This window comes from Globicephala melas, chromosome 6 (assembly GCF_963455315.2).
Source record: "Globicephala melas chromosome 6, mGloMel1.2, whole genome shotgun sequence".
Taxonomy (NCBI): domain Eukaryota; kingdom Metazoa; phylum Chordata; class Mammalia; order Artiodactyla; family Delphinidae; genus Globicephala; species Globicephala melas.
In genome coordinates, this window is record NC_083319.1 from 115237695 (window position 1) to 115256192 (window position 18498).

General features: G+C 39.5%; 1 pseudogene; it reads left to right on the forward strand.

The window, feature by feature from the left end:
• The first annotated feature begins 2301 nt into the window (after positions 1 to 2301).
• On the forward strand, positions 2302 to 3467 carry LOC138842739 (cytochrome b-like; annotated as a pseudogene).
• The last annotated feature ends 15031 nt before the right edge of the window (positions 3468 to 18498 follow it).

The following is an 18498-nucleotide window of genomic DNA, read 5'->3' on the forward strand; positions in this document are numbered from 1 at the left end:
AAACAATATTAATACTTCCCATGCATGAGCATGGACTATTTTTGTATTTATTTGTGTCTTAATTTCTTTATCAGTGTTTTATAATTTTCAGCGTGCAGGTCTTTCACACCCGTGGTTAAATGTATTCCTAGGTATTTTGCTCTTTTTAATGCTATTGTTACACGGAATTGTTTTCTTAATTTCTCTTTCTGAAACTTTATAGTATCTAGAAAGTTAACTGATTTTTGTGTATTGCTTTGGTATAGTGCAAACTTAGTACATTCCTTTTTTACTCCTAATAGTTTTTTTTGGTGGTTTGAGGTTGAAAATTGGAATGCAAAAATCTCACTATTTCTACCGTATCCAAAGTTGTATGCAGCAGCAAAGACCTAGTGGCTCCTAATAAAATCTTCTCACAGTGCCTTTTAATGACATGTGGGCTCTTACAATAGCAATGAGTTTCATCATATTGGGGGAATTGGATCTGGCTAGGGCTTGGCCCTTATCATGAAGTTTGATGTCTTTTCTACTTTTCAGGCATGGTATTGACATGGTTGTTTGGAAAAGTTTTTTCTAGTAATTTCAGAGATACAGGAAACTTGCAGTAGCAGTACAATGTACACTTTATCTCTAAGCTCAGATTCGTCAGTCATCATTGATTTTCCATATCTGCCAATCTAAATGAAGACCTCCAGTGTGTTCGACCTCAAACAGAGACACTCTCCCAGTAGACCACCGCCAAATGAGGAATTATTATGGTTTTCACTTTATAATCGCATCCACAGGCCCTGTTCAACTTTCACCACTTGCCCCAACTATATGGAAATGTGGTTTTCTATTCTGATCCGGTTTTCTTTTTCTGGAACTGTTCTTGAGACTTTCCCTTATTTATAAAACCTTGATGGATTTCAAGTGCCTAAATGAATATGATCTGGGTGGTCTTTGCTGTATGGCTTCTTTCTCTTAGGATGTTTTCAGTGTTCATTCATGTTGTAGCATGTATCAGTACTTCATTCATGTTTGTCATTGTGACTAAATCCATACAACATAATGTTTACCATTTAAACCACTTTAAGTATATAGTTCTACGACATTAACCACATTTACATCCATTAAACACCAACTCTCTTCAACCCCTGGGAATCACATTCTACTTTCTTTCTTTGAATTTGACTTATTTGGATATCTCATACTAGTGGAATCGTAGCATGTTTGTGCCTTTTTGGTCTGGTTTGTTTCAGTTAACATAATGACTTTAAGGTTCATCCACATTGTAGCATGTGTCAGAACTACCCTAGTTTTAAAGGCTGAATCATATTCCATTGTGTATATACCACAATTTGTTTATGGAATCATCTATCCATGGACACTTGGATTCCTTCCATCTTTGACCAGTATGAATAGTACTGGTATGAATATGAGTGCACACATATGTGTTTCAGTCCCTGCTTTCAAACCTTTTGGGTATACACCCTGAAGTGGAATTGACATCTCATATGTTAATTTCGTGTTTAAGTTTTTGCTATAATGTTTTCCACAGTGGCTGCACCATTTCACTTTATTTTTTATATAGCAGAAAAATGGAAGTCTTTGAATCTACCCTATTTTGCATATCCATTCATCCACTGATGGACTTTTGAATGGTGTCTACCTTTTGGGCTATTGTGAATAATGTTGCTATGAATATTTGTGTACCAGTTCTTGTTTGAACACCTGTTTTCAGTTCATTGAGGTATATATCTAAGATTGGAGTTGTTGAAATAAATGGTAATTATATTTTCATCTTTTTGAGAAAATGCCATACTATTGTACATATAGTCTGCACCATTTTCCATTTCCACAAGCAAACCATAAGGGTTCCAATTCCTCAACATTGTTGCTAATATTTTTATTGGTTCCTGATTATAATCATTTAGTGAATGTGACTAAATATTGCATTGCGGTTTTAATTAGTACTTCTATAACAATATAAAGGAAGTATACCTAAGATAATTTTATTAGAACCTCAAACCTCAGGATACTGCTTTGTAGCCATAGTTGTTGAATAACCAAAAACTATTAACAGTCACCCTAAATAAATTTAAAAAACCATTAAGCCCAAAAATCATCCCTCAAAATTCATTGCAATAATACAACGAGTTCTACCATGGAAATAAATCCAAACCCACTACAAATCTGTGAAGGTTTTGAAGACAAACCTCATAAAACTAACAACAAAAATAGTACTTAAAATACAGTGTATGTCATCATTATTCTTACATGGAATGGAACCATGCCAATGTAATGAAAAATCATCGTTGTTTTTCAACTATAAGAACAGTAATGACCAACATTTGAAAATTCCACACAGTACTCAAAATCATTAACAGTGCATTTATTGATCTACCAGCCCCATCAAATATCTCATCACAATGAAATGCCCATTCTTTGCTTTGTATTTGTTTAATTTTGCAAATCATAACAGGTTTAATTCTAGAAATACACTACACATCAGGTACAATAACTGTCTTCTCATCCATAACTCGTATGTGACGAGATGTAAACAACCTATGAATTATTTGATAGTTTCATGAAAACAGAGCTTCTATATTCTTTAATTTCTTATTTATTCGTGTAGCATGAGGCCTGCATTGTGGATCTTACACCTTCTTAGAAACATGAAACATCAGAATCATATTACTGTTTTATTAATAACCATAGCATTTATAGGTTACCTCTTACCATGAGGCTAAATGTCCTTTTAAGGAGAAACAGTCATTACAAATTTCCTTTTAGCAATTCCTTACACTGGCACTAATGTAGTCAGAGGAGTCAAAGGAGAATCCTCAGTTGATAAAACCACGCTTACCTGATACTTCGCCTTCCACTTTATTCTCCCATTTTTTATTGCAGCTTTAGCCGTTGTTTACTTATTATTCCTTCATGAAATAGACTCTAATAATCCAACAGGGATCTCATCCAATATGGGCAAAATCTCATTTCATCCATACTACAAAATAAAGGATATCTTGTTTGCTTTATTCTTGTTAATAATCTTACTAATACTAGTAGTAGTCTCATCTGACCTTCTAGGAGACCCAGTAAATTATACTCCAGCTAAGCCCTTCAATGTTCCCCCTCACATGAAACCAGAATGATAGTTTTAATTTGCATGTGCAATTCTGCGATCCATTCACAATGAATAGGAGGTGTATTAATCTTCTCAATCATGATTTTAGCTATTGTTCCAATACTTCATACAGCAAAACAATGAAGTATAACATTCTGACCTCTTAGCTAATGTTTATTTGGATTCCTACTAGTGGGCCTATTAACATTTGCATGAATTGGAAGACAACCCATTGATCACCTATTTATTATCATCAGGCAACTAGCATCTATTCTATACTTTGTTCTAATTCTTGTCCTCATACCACTAATAAGCGTTAATTGAAAATAACCTCCTTAAATTAAGAGTCTTTGTAAGAAACAGCAACATTTCTCCCTAACACTCAAGGAAGAGACTCCAGCTCTCTCATCAGCACCCAAAGCTGAATTTCTGCTTAAACTATTCCTTGAACAGTTTGCTTAGGGGACATAAACACTATTGTTGAGTGCTATATGTAAGTATTAAAAATTGACATCATAAAGACTAACATTACTATGTACTTTGAGAATTATATGCCCTTCCACATATATAAGTATAATACATACACTTTATCATATATAATACATAATATGTGTAATCGTGAATTATCTCACATGTATAAGCATGTAATCGGTGTATTGATGTTATATAAGACATTAAACATTTCAATGTACACTAGGTTCTAGCCTCTGTGAGTTTTTACAGGGGTAATTGAAGTGATTAATACTATATAGTACATCTGTGTATTAATCATACATAATACATTGTCAAATCATTTCCAGTCAACATGCTTATCATTGCTGATAACTAGGACTTAATGATGAAGCCACGAGAAACCATCAACTTGCCCCAAAATGTGCCTGTCTGCGTTTCTGGCCCATGAACCATACAGATTTCTATAAATGAACTATATCTGGCATCTCGTTCTTACTTCAGGGTCATCTCACCTTCAGGGCCATAGCACCTACTCTTTCCTCTTAAATAGGACGTCACAATGGACTCGTGACTAATCAGGCCATGCTCACACACAACTGGTTTCATGCATTTGGAACTTTTTAATTTTGGGGGATGCTGTGACTCAGCTATGGGCATCAGTGGCCTTAACACAGTCAAGCAACTTGTAGCTGAAATTAAATTGAGTATCATTTACCAACATCATTCACCGTAACATGTCATTGAGTCAGTGGTCACAGAACATAGAGCAATTACACACATAAGTGCACATGCACATTTCAGGTAAATAGCTTGCTTAATCAAACCCTCTTACCTCCTGCTAAATCTCATACTTTGTATGCCATCAACAACCTGCCAGATTCCTAAAACAAGGCCAACATAATAACTATGTAAGATTCAGTTAACCTATCTAACAATCATATTGCCCTCACTTCTCCAACCCAAAGTTAGTTAACTACAAGCTAGCCTCCTAACTGTACCAATTACTTAGATATGTAAGGCTTATAAGGACAGACAACCCATAGTTCTGCCATTTACTCTGAACAAAATCAAAAATAAATGTCAGTGAGGTGCCACCTCACGCCAGTCAGAATGGTCATCATTAAAAGTCTACAAGTAGTAAATGCAGGAGCAACAGAACCCTCCTACCCTGTTACTGGGCATGTAAATTGGTGCAGCCACTATGGAGAACAGTATGGAGGTTCCTCAAACACCTGAAAATAGAACTACCATATGATCCAGCAATCCCATTTCTGGGCGTATATCTGGAAAAGGCAAAAACCTAATTCAAAAAGATACATGCACCCCAGTGTTCATAGCAGCACTATTTACAATAGCCAAGATGTGGAAGCAACCTAAATGTCCACTGACAGATGAATGGATAAAGAAGATGTGATATACACACACACACACAGACACACAGACACATACACACGCACCCACACCCTGGAATATTACTCAGCCATAAAACAGAAATAATACCATTTGTAGCAACATGGATGGAACTAGAGGTTATCATACTAAATGAAGTAAGTCAGATAGAATGACAAATGTAATATGATTTCACTCATATGTGGAATGTAAAAAATTTGATACAAATGAACTTATTTACAAAACGGAAACAGACTCACAGACATAGAAAACAAATTTACGGTTTTCAAAGGGAAAAGGTAGAGAGGGATAAATTAGGAGTTTGGGATTAAGATACATACTACTATGTATGAAATAAACAACAAGGACCTACTGTATAATACAGGGAACTCTATTCAGTATCTTGTAATAATCTATAATGGAAAAGAATAGATCTATAAATATGAGAAAAATATATGAAAAACATAATAAAAAAGATAATATTCTTCCAACACTAATAGTCATCATAGCACTACTCAACATATATTTATACATGCGGCTAAAATCCTTCACATCAGTAACTATATTTTCATTGACAAACAACAGAGATATAAAATGAGAATTCGAACATACAAAGTAAATAAACTTCCTATCATTACTAATCCTAATAGCCACATTATTACTACCCTTAACACCCATTCAATCAGTGCTGGACTAGGAATTTAGGTTAATATAGACCAAGAGATTTAGAAGGTGTAAGGAAGTATAATTTACTTAATTCCTTAAATTAAGGATTACAGAACTCTACATCAATTGAATGCAGATCAGCTTAATTAAATCCTTACTGTATTGATGTGCTTCCATCCCACACACTTTTTGTTGACAGGTAAATCCTCTAGTCAGCTGGCATCAGTCTGTGTCTCCCGCCATCCAGAAAGAAAAGGTGGGAGAAACATTGGCAAAATTGAAAGTGATTTTTTTTTTGGATTTGCAATTCCCCATAGGGCTTGGCAAAAAGAGGGCATAACCCGTCTTTAGACATACATTCCAGGGCTTGCTCAGCCATTTTACGTATGTTGACACACTGTTGATTATTTCCAACAAATCACAGAGATCAGCACTTCATATTTACTATTTGGTGTTTGAGCTGGAATAGTAGGCACCGCTTTGCATCCATTACTCCATGCTGTAGTAGGCGAACCTGAAGCAGTACCTGAAGACGAACGCATTGACAGTGTCGTCATAACATCCCATGCATTTGTAATCATTTTTTTAGTTATGCCCATTATAATTGGAGGACTTGGAAACTGACTTGTCCCGCTAATAATTGGAGTACCCAGTGTAGCATTTCCTTGACTACATAATAGAAGCTTTTGACTACTTCTTCCAACATTCTTACTCCTACTCCTGTCATCAATAGAAGCCGACGCCAGCAGTCCGTGAACCGTACAGTGACCTCTACTATCCTCAGGCTATACGCTTAACGCAATACGCACAAAGTTCAGTTCACGATTATATTTGTAGGAGTAAATATGACTTTCTCCCCGCAGCACTCTTTTGGCTTTTCACGGGTGCCCCCTAGTTATTTCCGACTACCCTGATGTATACACAAAGTGAAATATCATTGTATTTATAGGCTCATTCATGTAACTAACAGCAGTAACGCTAACACTTTTCTTGATTTGAGAAGCATTTGCATCCAAAGAAGGAATCTCAGTAGTGTAGGTAACTGTGACTAATCTAGAATAATTACATGGATGCACTCAACCATATCCTACGTTTGAGAGGTGTATTATGGAAATTTAAAATAAGAAAGGAAGGAATCAAAACCTCTTCAACTGGTTGAAAGCCAACACCATAACCATTATGTCTTTTTCAATATGTGAGATGTTAGTAAAAAAGTACATAACTTTATCAAAGTTAAATCAGAGGTGAAAATCCTGTATATCTCTATGGCATATCCATTTCAACGAGGCTTCACAATGCAATATCACGTATTATGAAAGAACTTTTACATTTTCATGATCACCCATTCATCATCCTTTTTTTTTTTTTTGCGGTACGTGGGCCTCTTACTGTTGTGGCCTCTCCCGTTGTGGAGCACAGGCTCCGGACGCGCAGGCTCAGCGGCCATGGCTCACGAGCCTAGCCACTCCGCGGCATGTGGGATCTTCCCGGACCAGGGCACGAACCCGTGTCCCCTGCATCGGCAGGCGGACTCTCAACAACTGCACCACCAGGGAAGCCCCATCATCCTTTTTTGATAAATTTTCTAGTTCTCTATATTATTTCTCTCATATTGACAACTAAACTGACTCATAAATATACAATATATGCATAAGTAGAAACAATTTAAATCATTCCACCAGCCATCATTCTAATCTTAATTACCCTAACATCATTATGAATTTTTCACATAATAAATGAAATTAATAACCCTTCCCTAACCGTAGAAGCTATAGGCCATCAATGATACTGAAGCTAGAAATACACAGATTATGAAAACTTAAGTTTGGACTTCTATATACTACCCACACCAGGTCTAAAAACCAGAATCGTGACTACTAGAAGTAGACAACTGAGTAGGTCTACTTGCAGGGATAACAATTCATACATAATCTCATCTGAACATGTTTTACACTCATAAGCTGTTTTTTCTTTAGACCGAAAAGCAAATGCTTTCCAGGGACGCTTAAATTAAAGAACCCTGATATTGACAATCAGGCCTCTATTGTGAGCAATGCTCAGAAATTTGTGGGTTAAAGCATAGTTTTATGCCTATCATCGTTGCGTCCACCCCACTAAAATATTTTGAGAAGTAATCTGTGTTCATACTATAGATTCATGAAGACGCTAAATAGCATTACCCTTTTAAGTTTAAACCTCCTGTTAATGATATGCCACAACTACGTACACCAGCATAATTTATTATTATATCAATATTTTTAGTTCTAGTATATTTTAAGTAAAAATGTGAATATGTATTTATATATGAAGCCAAGAAGTAAAATGAATTAAAATACCAAAATACTCCACCCCTTGGGAAACCAAGTGAATGAAAAATCTATTTGCTTTGCCTAATGTTATTTTAATTATTAGGTTTCCAAGTATTTTATTCACCACACCCAAGTGAGTGATTAACAAATGTATAATTTCTCTTCAACAGTGAGTAGTTTAACTCCTGTCAAAACAAATAATGGCCATCAAGAACTATAAAGAACAAACTTGAAAATTAATGCTTACATGACTTATTCATCAGCTGGACAAACTTACTTGCTGTCTTACCACATCCATTTACCGTTCTGATGCTGCTTTCAATACATTTGGAAATAGCCATCTCTTTGTGAGCAGGAACTGTAATAAGCAGCTACTGTCATAAAACAAAATCATCTCTATCCAACTTTCTACCACAAGGAACATTAAACCTTCTTATGCCTGTGCTAATAATTATTGAAACTATTAGGTTACTTATCCAACCGATAGTTCTAGCCATACGGCTACTTGCGAATATCACAGCTGGCCATGTATTTATTTACTTAATTGGAGGGGCAGTCCTGGCCCTAATAAGTAGTAGCCTTCATGAAATTTGTTATTCTAGTTCTACTCACTTTACTTGAATTTGCAGTGTTATTTGCAGCATTATTTGAGATTACGTATTCACATTGTTAGTAAGCCTCTACTTCCGTAATGACCCACCAGACCCATGCATATTATATAGTAAATCCCAGCCCCCGACCTCTTACAGGAGCCTCTTCACATAACAGTTAGTCTCACATGTGATTCCATTTAAACTCAGTGTTTTTTATTATACTTGTGCTTATGATGAGACATCATCTGAGAAGGCACTTTATTTATTACTTTGGAAGCTCTCTTTTTTTATCTACTTCTTAAAAGCTGTAATCACTCAGGTCTTGCCCCTACACTTGTACTAGGCAGTTGCTGACTACCGATGGGCATTTGTTCCGTAATGCAGTAGAAGTAAGTACCACTTCCCAACATGTCTGTCTTACTGTCCTCTGGAGTGTGTGTTCCTTGACCTCACCACAGCCTGATAGATGGAAATTTTAAGAATATACTTCAAACAGTTTTTATTGCAGTCTGTTTAGGAGTTTACTTTACAGTCCTGCAAGCCTCAGAACATTACAAAGCACCTTTTCCAGTCTCAGATGGAGTATACAGATCAACATTCTTCATAGCTACAGGCTTCCATGGCCTGTGCATGATCATTGGCTCTCGTTTCCTAATTATCTGCTTTTTACACAAACTAAAATTTCACGGTATCTCTGATCATCGTTTCGGCTTTGAAGCTGCTGCGTGATATTGACGCTTGTTAGATGTATTATGGCTGTTCCTGTACATCTCCACTTATTGATGAGGGTCTTATTCTTTTAGTAGTAATTACTAAAATTGACTTCCAGTCAACTAGTTTTGGTAGAATCAGAAAAAGAATTATCAACTTTATATTATTAGCATTATTTATGAATCTATTACTAGTTTCGTTACTTGTGTTTATTACATTCTGACTTCCTGAAGTAAACACACAGAAAAATCAAGTCTGTATGAATGTATGGCCCTATAGGATCACCACGCCTATCTTACGACATAAAATTTTTTAAAGTGGCCATTATTTTTCTCCTCTTTGATGTTGAAATTGCCCTCCTTTTGCCTCTGCCTGTAGCATCCCAAAGAAAAAAAATCTAATAACCACACTAATTATAGCTCTAATCCTAATTTCACTGTTAGCAATAAGTGTAGCCTACAAGTGAAGACAAAAGAGGTTAGAGGGTTCCAAATACGATAATTAGTTTAAATTAAAACATACAACTTTGAGTCATTACATTTGATTAAATTTATAGTTACTCAATTCCTTTAGTATACATAAATATTATTCTGTCATTTCAGTTTCCCTCTTAGGGCTATTAATGTACTGATTCTAGTTAACACCCTTCCTACTATGCCTAGAGGGAATAATATTATCCTCATTCATTATAGCAGCTCTAATAATTCTTAACACTTATTTGACTCAAGCTAGCTTAATACCCATCATCTTAGTAGTATTTGTAGTTTGTGAGACAGCGGTAGTTTTATCCCTTTCAGTAATAGTATCAAACACCTATGGCATAGGGGCAGGACAGGAATAAAGATGCAGACGTAGAGCATGGAGTTGAGGACATGGGGAGGGGGAAGGGTGAGCTGGGAAGAAGTGAGAGAGTAGCATGGACATGTATACACTACCAAATGTAAAATAGATAGCTAGTGGGAAGCAGCCGCATAGCACAGGGAGATCAGCTCAGTGCTTTGTGACCTCCTAGAGGGGTGGGATAGGGAGGGTGGGAGGGAGACGCAAGAGGGAAGAGATATAGGGATATATGTATACGTATAGCTGATTCACTTTGTTATACAGCGGAAACTAACACACCATTGTAAAGCAATTAGACTCCAATAAAGATTTTAGAAAAAACCAAACACCTATTGCATCAATTATGTATACAATCTCAACCTTTCTCAATTTTAAAAATTATTATTCAAGCTATTATATTAATACCACTGGCATAATTGTCCAGAAATAATACAATTTTAATTAATACAACTTACAATTTGCTAGTTAGTTTTATTATCCTATTTCTTTTTAACCAATTTAATGACAATAGCGTTAACTTTTGATTAACCCTTTTTGACTGTCAGCGTCTTTACTACCTCTAAAAATGTGACTCATTACTAATACTCCTTATCGGCTCATTCCATCTATCTAAAGACTTACTACTTTTTACCTTTTTTTTTTTTTTGCGGTACGCGGGCCTCTCACTGCTGTGGCCTCTCCCGTTGCGGAGCACAGGCTCCGGACGCGCAGGCTCAGCGGCCATGGCTCACGGGCCCAGCCGCTCCGCGGCATGTGGGATCTTCCCAGACCGGGGCACGAACCCGTGTCCCCTGCATCGGCAGGCGGACTCTCAACCACTGCGTCACCAGGGAAGCCCCACTTCAAGATATCTCTTAATGACATATTGGTTATTTTAAATTAATGTTACTGAAGAAAAGACCCATGCAAGACAGACACTTTCCACCTCCTGTTTGTCTCCTTGAAAGCAGGGAATAAATCTCTCCTGCAATAGGTGCACACCTGGGGCTGAGGTCTGAGGGCTCAGGGCTGCAGGCGTGCTGGCTCCTGCAATTCAATTCATTCTGGGAACCTTGTGTCATGACTACTAAGGTGCCAGTTAGCTTTGAGAAAACCAAAGCCAGCTCCTCTCTCTGCCTGTTTCTGAGAAAAGGGCTGAGTCTGAACCACTCTAGATTCTCTGGATTTCTTGGCATATGGACTGACCCGCACCCTCGCATCCTGCTTAGCCCTCATCCAGAAAATAAACAACGCACACCCCCCCTTCCCAATACCCAACAAACAAGCAGATATCCAGCTGCTCTCCTTCTACCTCAGCCTCTCCAGAGGGTCACTCTCTTATAAATATCTTAAGCTCAATGACATACTGCTGTCTCCCTTTCTCTGGCCATCCCCGCATCCACCGACCCCCATGGAAGATGTCCATCCTCTGCTGAAAGGGGAATGACGTTGTTGTCAAGGGCAGAGTGTGGAGAGTGAGAGAATTCTGTACAAACAGACCCTGTGCAACATAATTCTCATCCTCCTTAGCCGCCCCACATAGTGTATTTCCTTTTCCGCAATCACCTCTCTTTGTTCAACCCAACAGAAAAGCATTTAGGTTTTGCCACTTCTCTGGGTCTTCCTTCATTTCCTTAGGAGGGCGCCCTGGGTCACGTAAAGCTCATGGGAAATAAATGTGGATGCTTTTCTCCTGTGAACCTGTCTCGTGTCCATTTAATTCTCAGGACCAGCTGTCAACCCTAAGAGGATGAAAGTATGGTTTTGTCTTGGCGACATCTTTCTTGCCGACATCATTGAATTCTACCTCCTTCTTTGGCTTGATTCCTCAGTATGCTGACATATTCTCAGCTACCATCCAGAAACTGAAAACGAAACACATTCTCACCATATGATCCAGCCCTCGAACTCCTTGGTATCAATGGACCCAAATGAATCAAATGCTTATATCTACACAGAAGCCTGCACCCAGACACTTAGGGCAGCTTTATCCATAACTTGCAGAACTTGGAAGCAACCAAGATGTCCTTTGGCAGGTGAATGGACACACAGACTGGACTCCAACCATGCAACTGTGTATTCTTCAGTGCTGAAAAGAAATGAACGATATGGAGCCATGGGGAGACGGGAGGGGCACCTTAAGTGCATATCACTCACTGAAAGAAGGCAATCTGGGAAGGTGGCATAGCTTAGGGTACCAACGACATATGACATTCCAGAAAAGGCAAACCAAGAAAGGGTGAAAAGATCAGTGCATAGCCAGGGGTTTGTGGCAGGGTTGAGTGGTGGTGGGTGATAAATAGGTCAAGCACAGAGGATTTTTAAGGCAGTGAATCTATACAGTGTGGTACATTCATGGTGAGATAACATTTGTCAAAACGCGTCGAATGTGCAACACTAGGAGTGATACCTAATATAAACGCTGGACTCGGGTGTCCATGTGGATTCATCCGTAGTAACCAACACACAGAATGTTGATAGGATAGTTGGGGAGGCGGAGGCTTTGAGCACCTGTGTGTGGGGCTGGGGGTGGGAGGGTGGGATGACGGAATAGCAGCAGCAGAGCAGGGGCCACATGACACTTCTCTGCACTCTGCCCAATTTTGCTGTGAACGCAAAACTTCTTTAAAAAAGAAAGCCTATTTAAACAAACAAACATTCCAGTAGTATCCCATGGCTGCTCTCTTCAAGTCCTGTTTGTCTGGGCCACTTGAGAGTCAAACTTCAGCAGACATTGTCCTTTCAACCCGCACCCTTTTATTTATTTATTTATTTTAAAAATGTATTTATTTATTTATTTTGGCTGCATTGAGTCTTCGTTCCTGAGTGAGGGCTTTCTCTAGTTGCAGCGAGCGGGGGCTATTCTTTGTTGTGGTGTGCAGGCTTCTCATTGTGGTAGCTTCTCTTGTGGAGCACGGGCTCTAGGCGTGGGATTCAGTAGTTGTGGCTCACGGGCTCAGTAGTTGTGGGTCGCAGGATCTAGAGCGCAGGCTCAGTGCATGGGTTGAGCGGTGCATGGGCTTAGTTGCAACGTGGCATGTGGGATCTTCCCGGACCAGGGCTCGAACCCATGTCCCCTGCCTTGGCAGGTGGATTCTTAACCACTGCGCCACCAGGGAACCCAACCTGCACGCTTTTAAAGTTTCATCTAACATCTGCTTTTTATCTCACTACTCTCTTTTCTTTTTTTTAAGATAGTATTTTTTCTTCTTTTTTTTCTTTAAAATTAATTAATTAATTATTTTTTTGGCTGTACTGTGTGGCTTGTGGGATCTTAGTTCCTCAACCAGGGATTGAACCTGGGCCCTCGCAGTGAAAGTACCGAGTCCTAACCACTGGACTGCCAGGGAATTCCCTTTTTCTCTCTCTTTTTTTAAATTGATGTATAATTGACAGGTAATATTATATTAGTTTTCTGGTATACAACATAGTGATTCTATATTTTTATACATTACAAAATGATCACCAAGGTAAATCTAGTCACCGTTTGTCACCGTACAATGTTATTACAGTATTATGGACTCTATTCCCTATTCTGTACATTACATCCCCATGACATTTGTTCTATAACTGGAATTCGGTACCTCTCAATCTTTCTCACCTTTTGCACTCATGCCCCCACCCCTCTCCCCTCTGGCAACCACCAGCATGTTCTTGGGATCTATGAGTCCATTTCTGTTATGTTGTGCTTGTTTACTTGTTTTGTTTTGTAGTTCCTACATATAAATGATGTCATAAGGTATTTCTCTTTCTCTGTCCGCCATATCTCAGCACGATAGGTCCATTCATGTTGTTGCAAGGTATCATTTTTTTATGGCTGAGTCATATTCCATTGTGTGTGTATATGTGTATGTATATATGTGAAAACTTCTTTATCCATTCGTCAATCGATGGACACGCTGGTGGCTTGCATGTCTTGGCTCTTGTCAATAAAGCTGCCATGAACATAGGGGTGTGTATATCTTTTTGAATTCGTGTTTTTGTTTCCTTCAGAAAGATACCCCCAAGTGTAATTCCTGCATCATATGGTAGTTCTATTTTTAATTTCTTGAGGAACCTCTGTACTGTTTTCCATAGTGGCTGCACCAATGAACATTCCCAAGAGAATGCGTGAGGGTTCTCCACATCCTTGCCAAGACTTGTTAGTTGTTGTTTTTGGATGATAGCCAAGTGTTTAGGTGTGAGGTAATAATCTCATTGTTCTTTTGATGTGCGTTTCCCTGATGATAAGTGATATTGATCATAGTTTCATGTGTCTCTTGGCCATCGGTACGTACTCTTTGGAAAAATGTTCGGTCCCAATTTTTAATTGGGATTTTGGAGGTTCAATTGTGTGAGTTCTTCATCTATTTTGGATATGAACCCCTTTTCAGACATATTGTTTGCAAATATTTTCTCATATTCGGTAGGCTGCCTTTTCATTTTGTGGATGGTTTCCTTTGCCATTGCAAAGCTTTAAAGTTGGATGGAGTCCCATTGGTTTATTCTGCTTTTGGTCCCCTTGCTTGGGGAGATGGATCCAGAAAATATTGCTAAGACTGATGTCAAAGAGCATACTGCTTATGTTTTCTTCAAGGAGCTTTATGGCTTCAGGTCTTACATTGAAGTACTTGATTCATTTTGAGGTTGCTTTTGTAGGTGGTATAAGAAGGGATTCCAGTTTGATTCTTGAGCACGTAGCTGTCCAGTTTTCCCACCACCATTCATTGAAGAGGCTATCTTTTCCCCATTGTGTAGTCTCATCTCCTTTGTCATAGATTAATTGACCATATATGCATGTGTTTATTTTGGGGCTCTCAATTCTGTTCCATTGATCTATGTGTATTTCTTTTGTTCCAATATCATACTGTCTTGATGATTCTAGATTTGTAGTATAGTTTGAAACAGGGAGAGTGATATGTCCAAGTTTGTGCTTCTTTCTTAAGATCGTGTTGACTATTCAGGTTCTTTTGTGTTGCCTTACACGTATTAGAATTCTTTGTTCCAGTTCTCCATAAAATTCCATTGGTATTTTTTTTTTAACATCTTTATTGGGGTATAATTGCTTTACAATGGTGTGTTAGTTTCTGCTTTATAACAAAGTGAATCAGTCATACGTAAACATATGTTCCCATATGTCCTCCCTCTTGCGGCTCCCTCCCTCCCACCCTCCCCATCCCACCCCTCCAGGCCTTCACAAAGCACCGAGCCAATATCCCCGTGCCATGCGGCTGCTTCCCACTAGCTATCTACCTTACTACGTTTGTTAGTGTGTATATGCCCATGACTCTCTCTTGCCCTGTCACAGCTCACCCTTCCCCCTCCCCATAACCTCAAGTCCGTTCTCTAGGAGGTCTGCGTCTTTATTCCTGCTTTACCCCTAGGTTCTTCATGACATTTTTTTCCTTAAATTCCATATATATGTGTTAGCATACGGTATTTGTCTTTTTTTTTCTGACTTACTTCACTCTGTATGACAGACTCTAGGTCTATCCACCTCATTACAAATAGCTCAATTTCGTTTCTTTTTATGGCTGAGTAATATTCCATTGTATATATGTGCCACATCTTCTTTATCCATTCATCCGATGGTGGACACTTAGGTTGCTTCCATCTCCTGGCTATTGTAAATAGAGCTTCAATGAACATTTTGGTACATGACTCTTTTTGAATTTTGGTTTTCTCAGGGTATATGCCCAGTAGTGGGATTGCTGGGTCATATGGTAGTTCTATTTGTAGTTTTTTAAGGAACCTCCATACTGTTCTCCATAGTGGCTGAACCAATTCACATTCCCACCAGCAGTGCAAGAGTGTTACCTTTTCTCCACACCCTCTCCAGCATTTATTGTTTCTAGATTTTTTGATGATGGCCATTCTGACTGGTGTGAGATGATATCTCATTGTAGTTTTGATTTGCATTTCTCTAATGATTAATGATGTTGAGCATTCTTTCATGTGTTTGTTGGCAGTCTGTATATCTTCTTTGGAGAAATGTCTGTTTAGGTCTTCTGCCCATTTTTGGATTGGGTTGTTTGTTTTCTTGTTATTGAGTTGCATGAGCTGCTTGTAAATTTTGGAGATTAATCCTTTGTCGGTTGCTTCATTCCATTGGTATTTTGATAGGAATGGCATCAAATCTCTAGATTGCTCTGGGGTGTGGAATCATTTTAACAATATGAATTCTTCCAATCCATGAACACGTTATACCTATTTGTTTGTGTCTTCTCCAATTTCTTTCATCAGTGTCTTCCAGCTTTCTGAGTATAGGTCTTCTACCTCCTGGGTTAGATGTATTCCTAGGGATTTCATTTTGGTTAATGTCGTTGTCAGTGGGGTTGTTTTCTTAATTTCTCATTCTGATCGTTTGTTGCTGGTGTATAGAGATGTAACCGATTTCTATAGATTAATTTTGTATCCTGCAACTTAACTGAATTTTCCAATGAATTCTATTTGTTTGGGGGGTCATCTTAAGGATTTTCTATATAAACCATCATGTCAGGACTTCCCTGGTGGCACAGTGGTTAACACTCTGTGCTCCCAATGCAGGGGGCCTGGGTTCGATCCCTGGTCAGGGAACTACATCCCACATGCATGGCACAACTAAGAGTTCACATGCCAAAACTAAGGAGCCTGCGTGCCACAACTAAGGAGCTCACCTGCCACAACTAAGACCCAGCGCAACCAGCATAAATAAATAAATAAATGAAATATAAAACATCATGTCATCTACAAACAGTGACAGTTTTACTTTTTCCTCTGCCATTGGATTCCTTCTATTTCTTTTTCTCATCTAATTACTATGTCTAGGACTTCCTAGATCATGTTGAATGAAACTGGTGAGAGTGGTCAGGGTTAGAGTTAGGTTTAAGCACAATTCGCCCTCTTTACCTTCCTCCGTCTCCATCTCTCTGAGGCCTCCAGGAAGGACAGGACTAGTCCAGGGTCACACATGACTCAGGGAGTTGAACTGGACCACTGTTTCTCTGCCCATCAGTCCTGGGCATAGTTTTGTGTACTATCTGTGTACCTTCTTTGACCAGGTGTACATTTAGAGCTTTCCCTATTTTTAATGAGGTTGTGTTAGAGTTCTTTGTATATTTTGAGACAAATCCTTTATTAGATATGTATGTGCAAATATTATTTTCCTAGTTGTGTTGTGTCTTTTAATTTTCGGAATGAGGTTTTTCACACAGTAGAAATCTTTAATTTTATAAAGTCCACAGAATCCCTTCTTTTTCTTTCTGGATTGCTTTTTTGTGTTGTGTGTTAAAACCACAAAGCTTGTGATCTACATGACCAAACCCAAGCTCATGTCAATTTTCTTTTATGTTTTCTTCTATATTCTTGATTAGTTTTGCGTTTAAAATTTGTCTGTGAATAATTTTGAGTGAATTTGGTGTAAGTTGTAAAGCTTGTGTCTACATTCATTCCATTCCATACGGTTTCCAATTCATTGTTCCTTAACTACTTTGGAGAAGTTATGGGATATTGTCTTCATTTCAGTTTGAATTTCCACAATTTAATGGGTTCAGCAGTTCTGCCAGCAGGTGACGCTGTCTCCAGTGACCCGTGAGGGAGGCACGGCCTGCACTTCCCGCACGGACCACAGGGTGGCGCTGGGCCCGCCGCTCTGACCCACAGCGCATGCGCATTCCCCGCGGACTCGGCTCGGCGCAGCTGAGAGGAGTTGTGGCTCCTCAGGCGCCGCCGTGGCTGCGGCCTGGACGCTGGGCTCGGCTTCTCTGCTGACAGGAGCTCGGTCTCCTCAGGACTCGCTGGGGTTTCGGCTTCAGGACAAAGTGGGGCTGCGTCCACGCCGATGGGAGCTGGGTTTCCTGAGGTCGCAGGCGACGCCGGGATGAAAAGGTGAGGGAAATTGAGAAGCGGGGAGAAGCTTCCTGGGGGCGACTGGTGGCTGAGGGGGGTCCGTCTTCGTGCTACCCAGAAGGGCTTGGTGTGCAAAGCTGGGGTTTTGGTCAGGCTGGTGTGCGGTGGAGCCGCGTGGGTTATGGGGTGTGCAGTCTTCCCAGCACCGTTTACCGTGGGGCTGCCCTTCCCCTCGGTGTGTCCTTGGCCCCCTTGTCGTAAATTAACGGACCCCGCCCGTGTGGGTTGGATTCTGGGCTCTGCGTCCCGTCCCTCTGGTCTGTGCGCCTGTTTTGCGCCAGTTCCGCACTGTTTTGGTGACGGTAGCTTCGCCGTGTAGTGTGAAGTCAGTGGGGGAGGTGCCTCCAGCCTGTTCTCCTTTCTCAGGGTCGCCTTGGCCCTTTGGGGTCCTTTGTGGCTCCACACAGACATTAGGAGGATTTGCTCCGTTTCTATGACAAACACCGTTGGAATTTCAGGAGGGCCTGCACGCACTGTGTGCACCGTTTTGGGTAGAACGGACATTTTAGCAACAGTACTTCTTGCATTCCATGAGCACGGGGTATCTTTCCACTGATTTGTGTCTTCTTCAGTTTCTTCATCAACGTCTTAGAGTTTTCAGGTC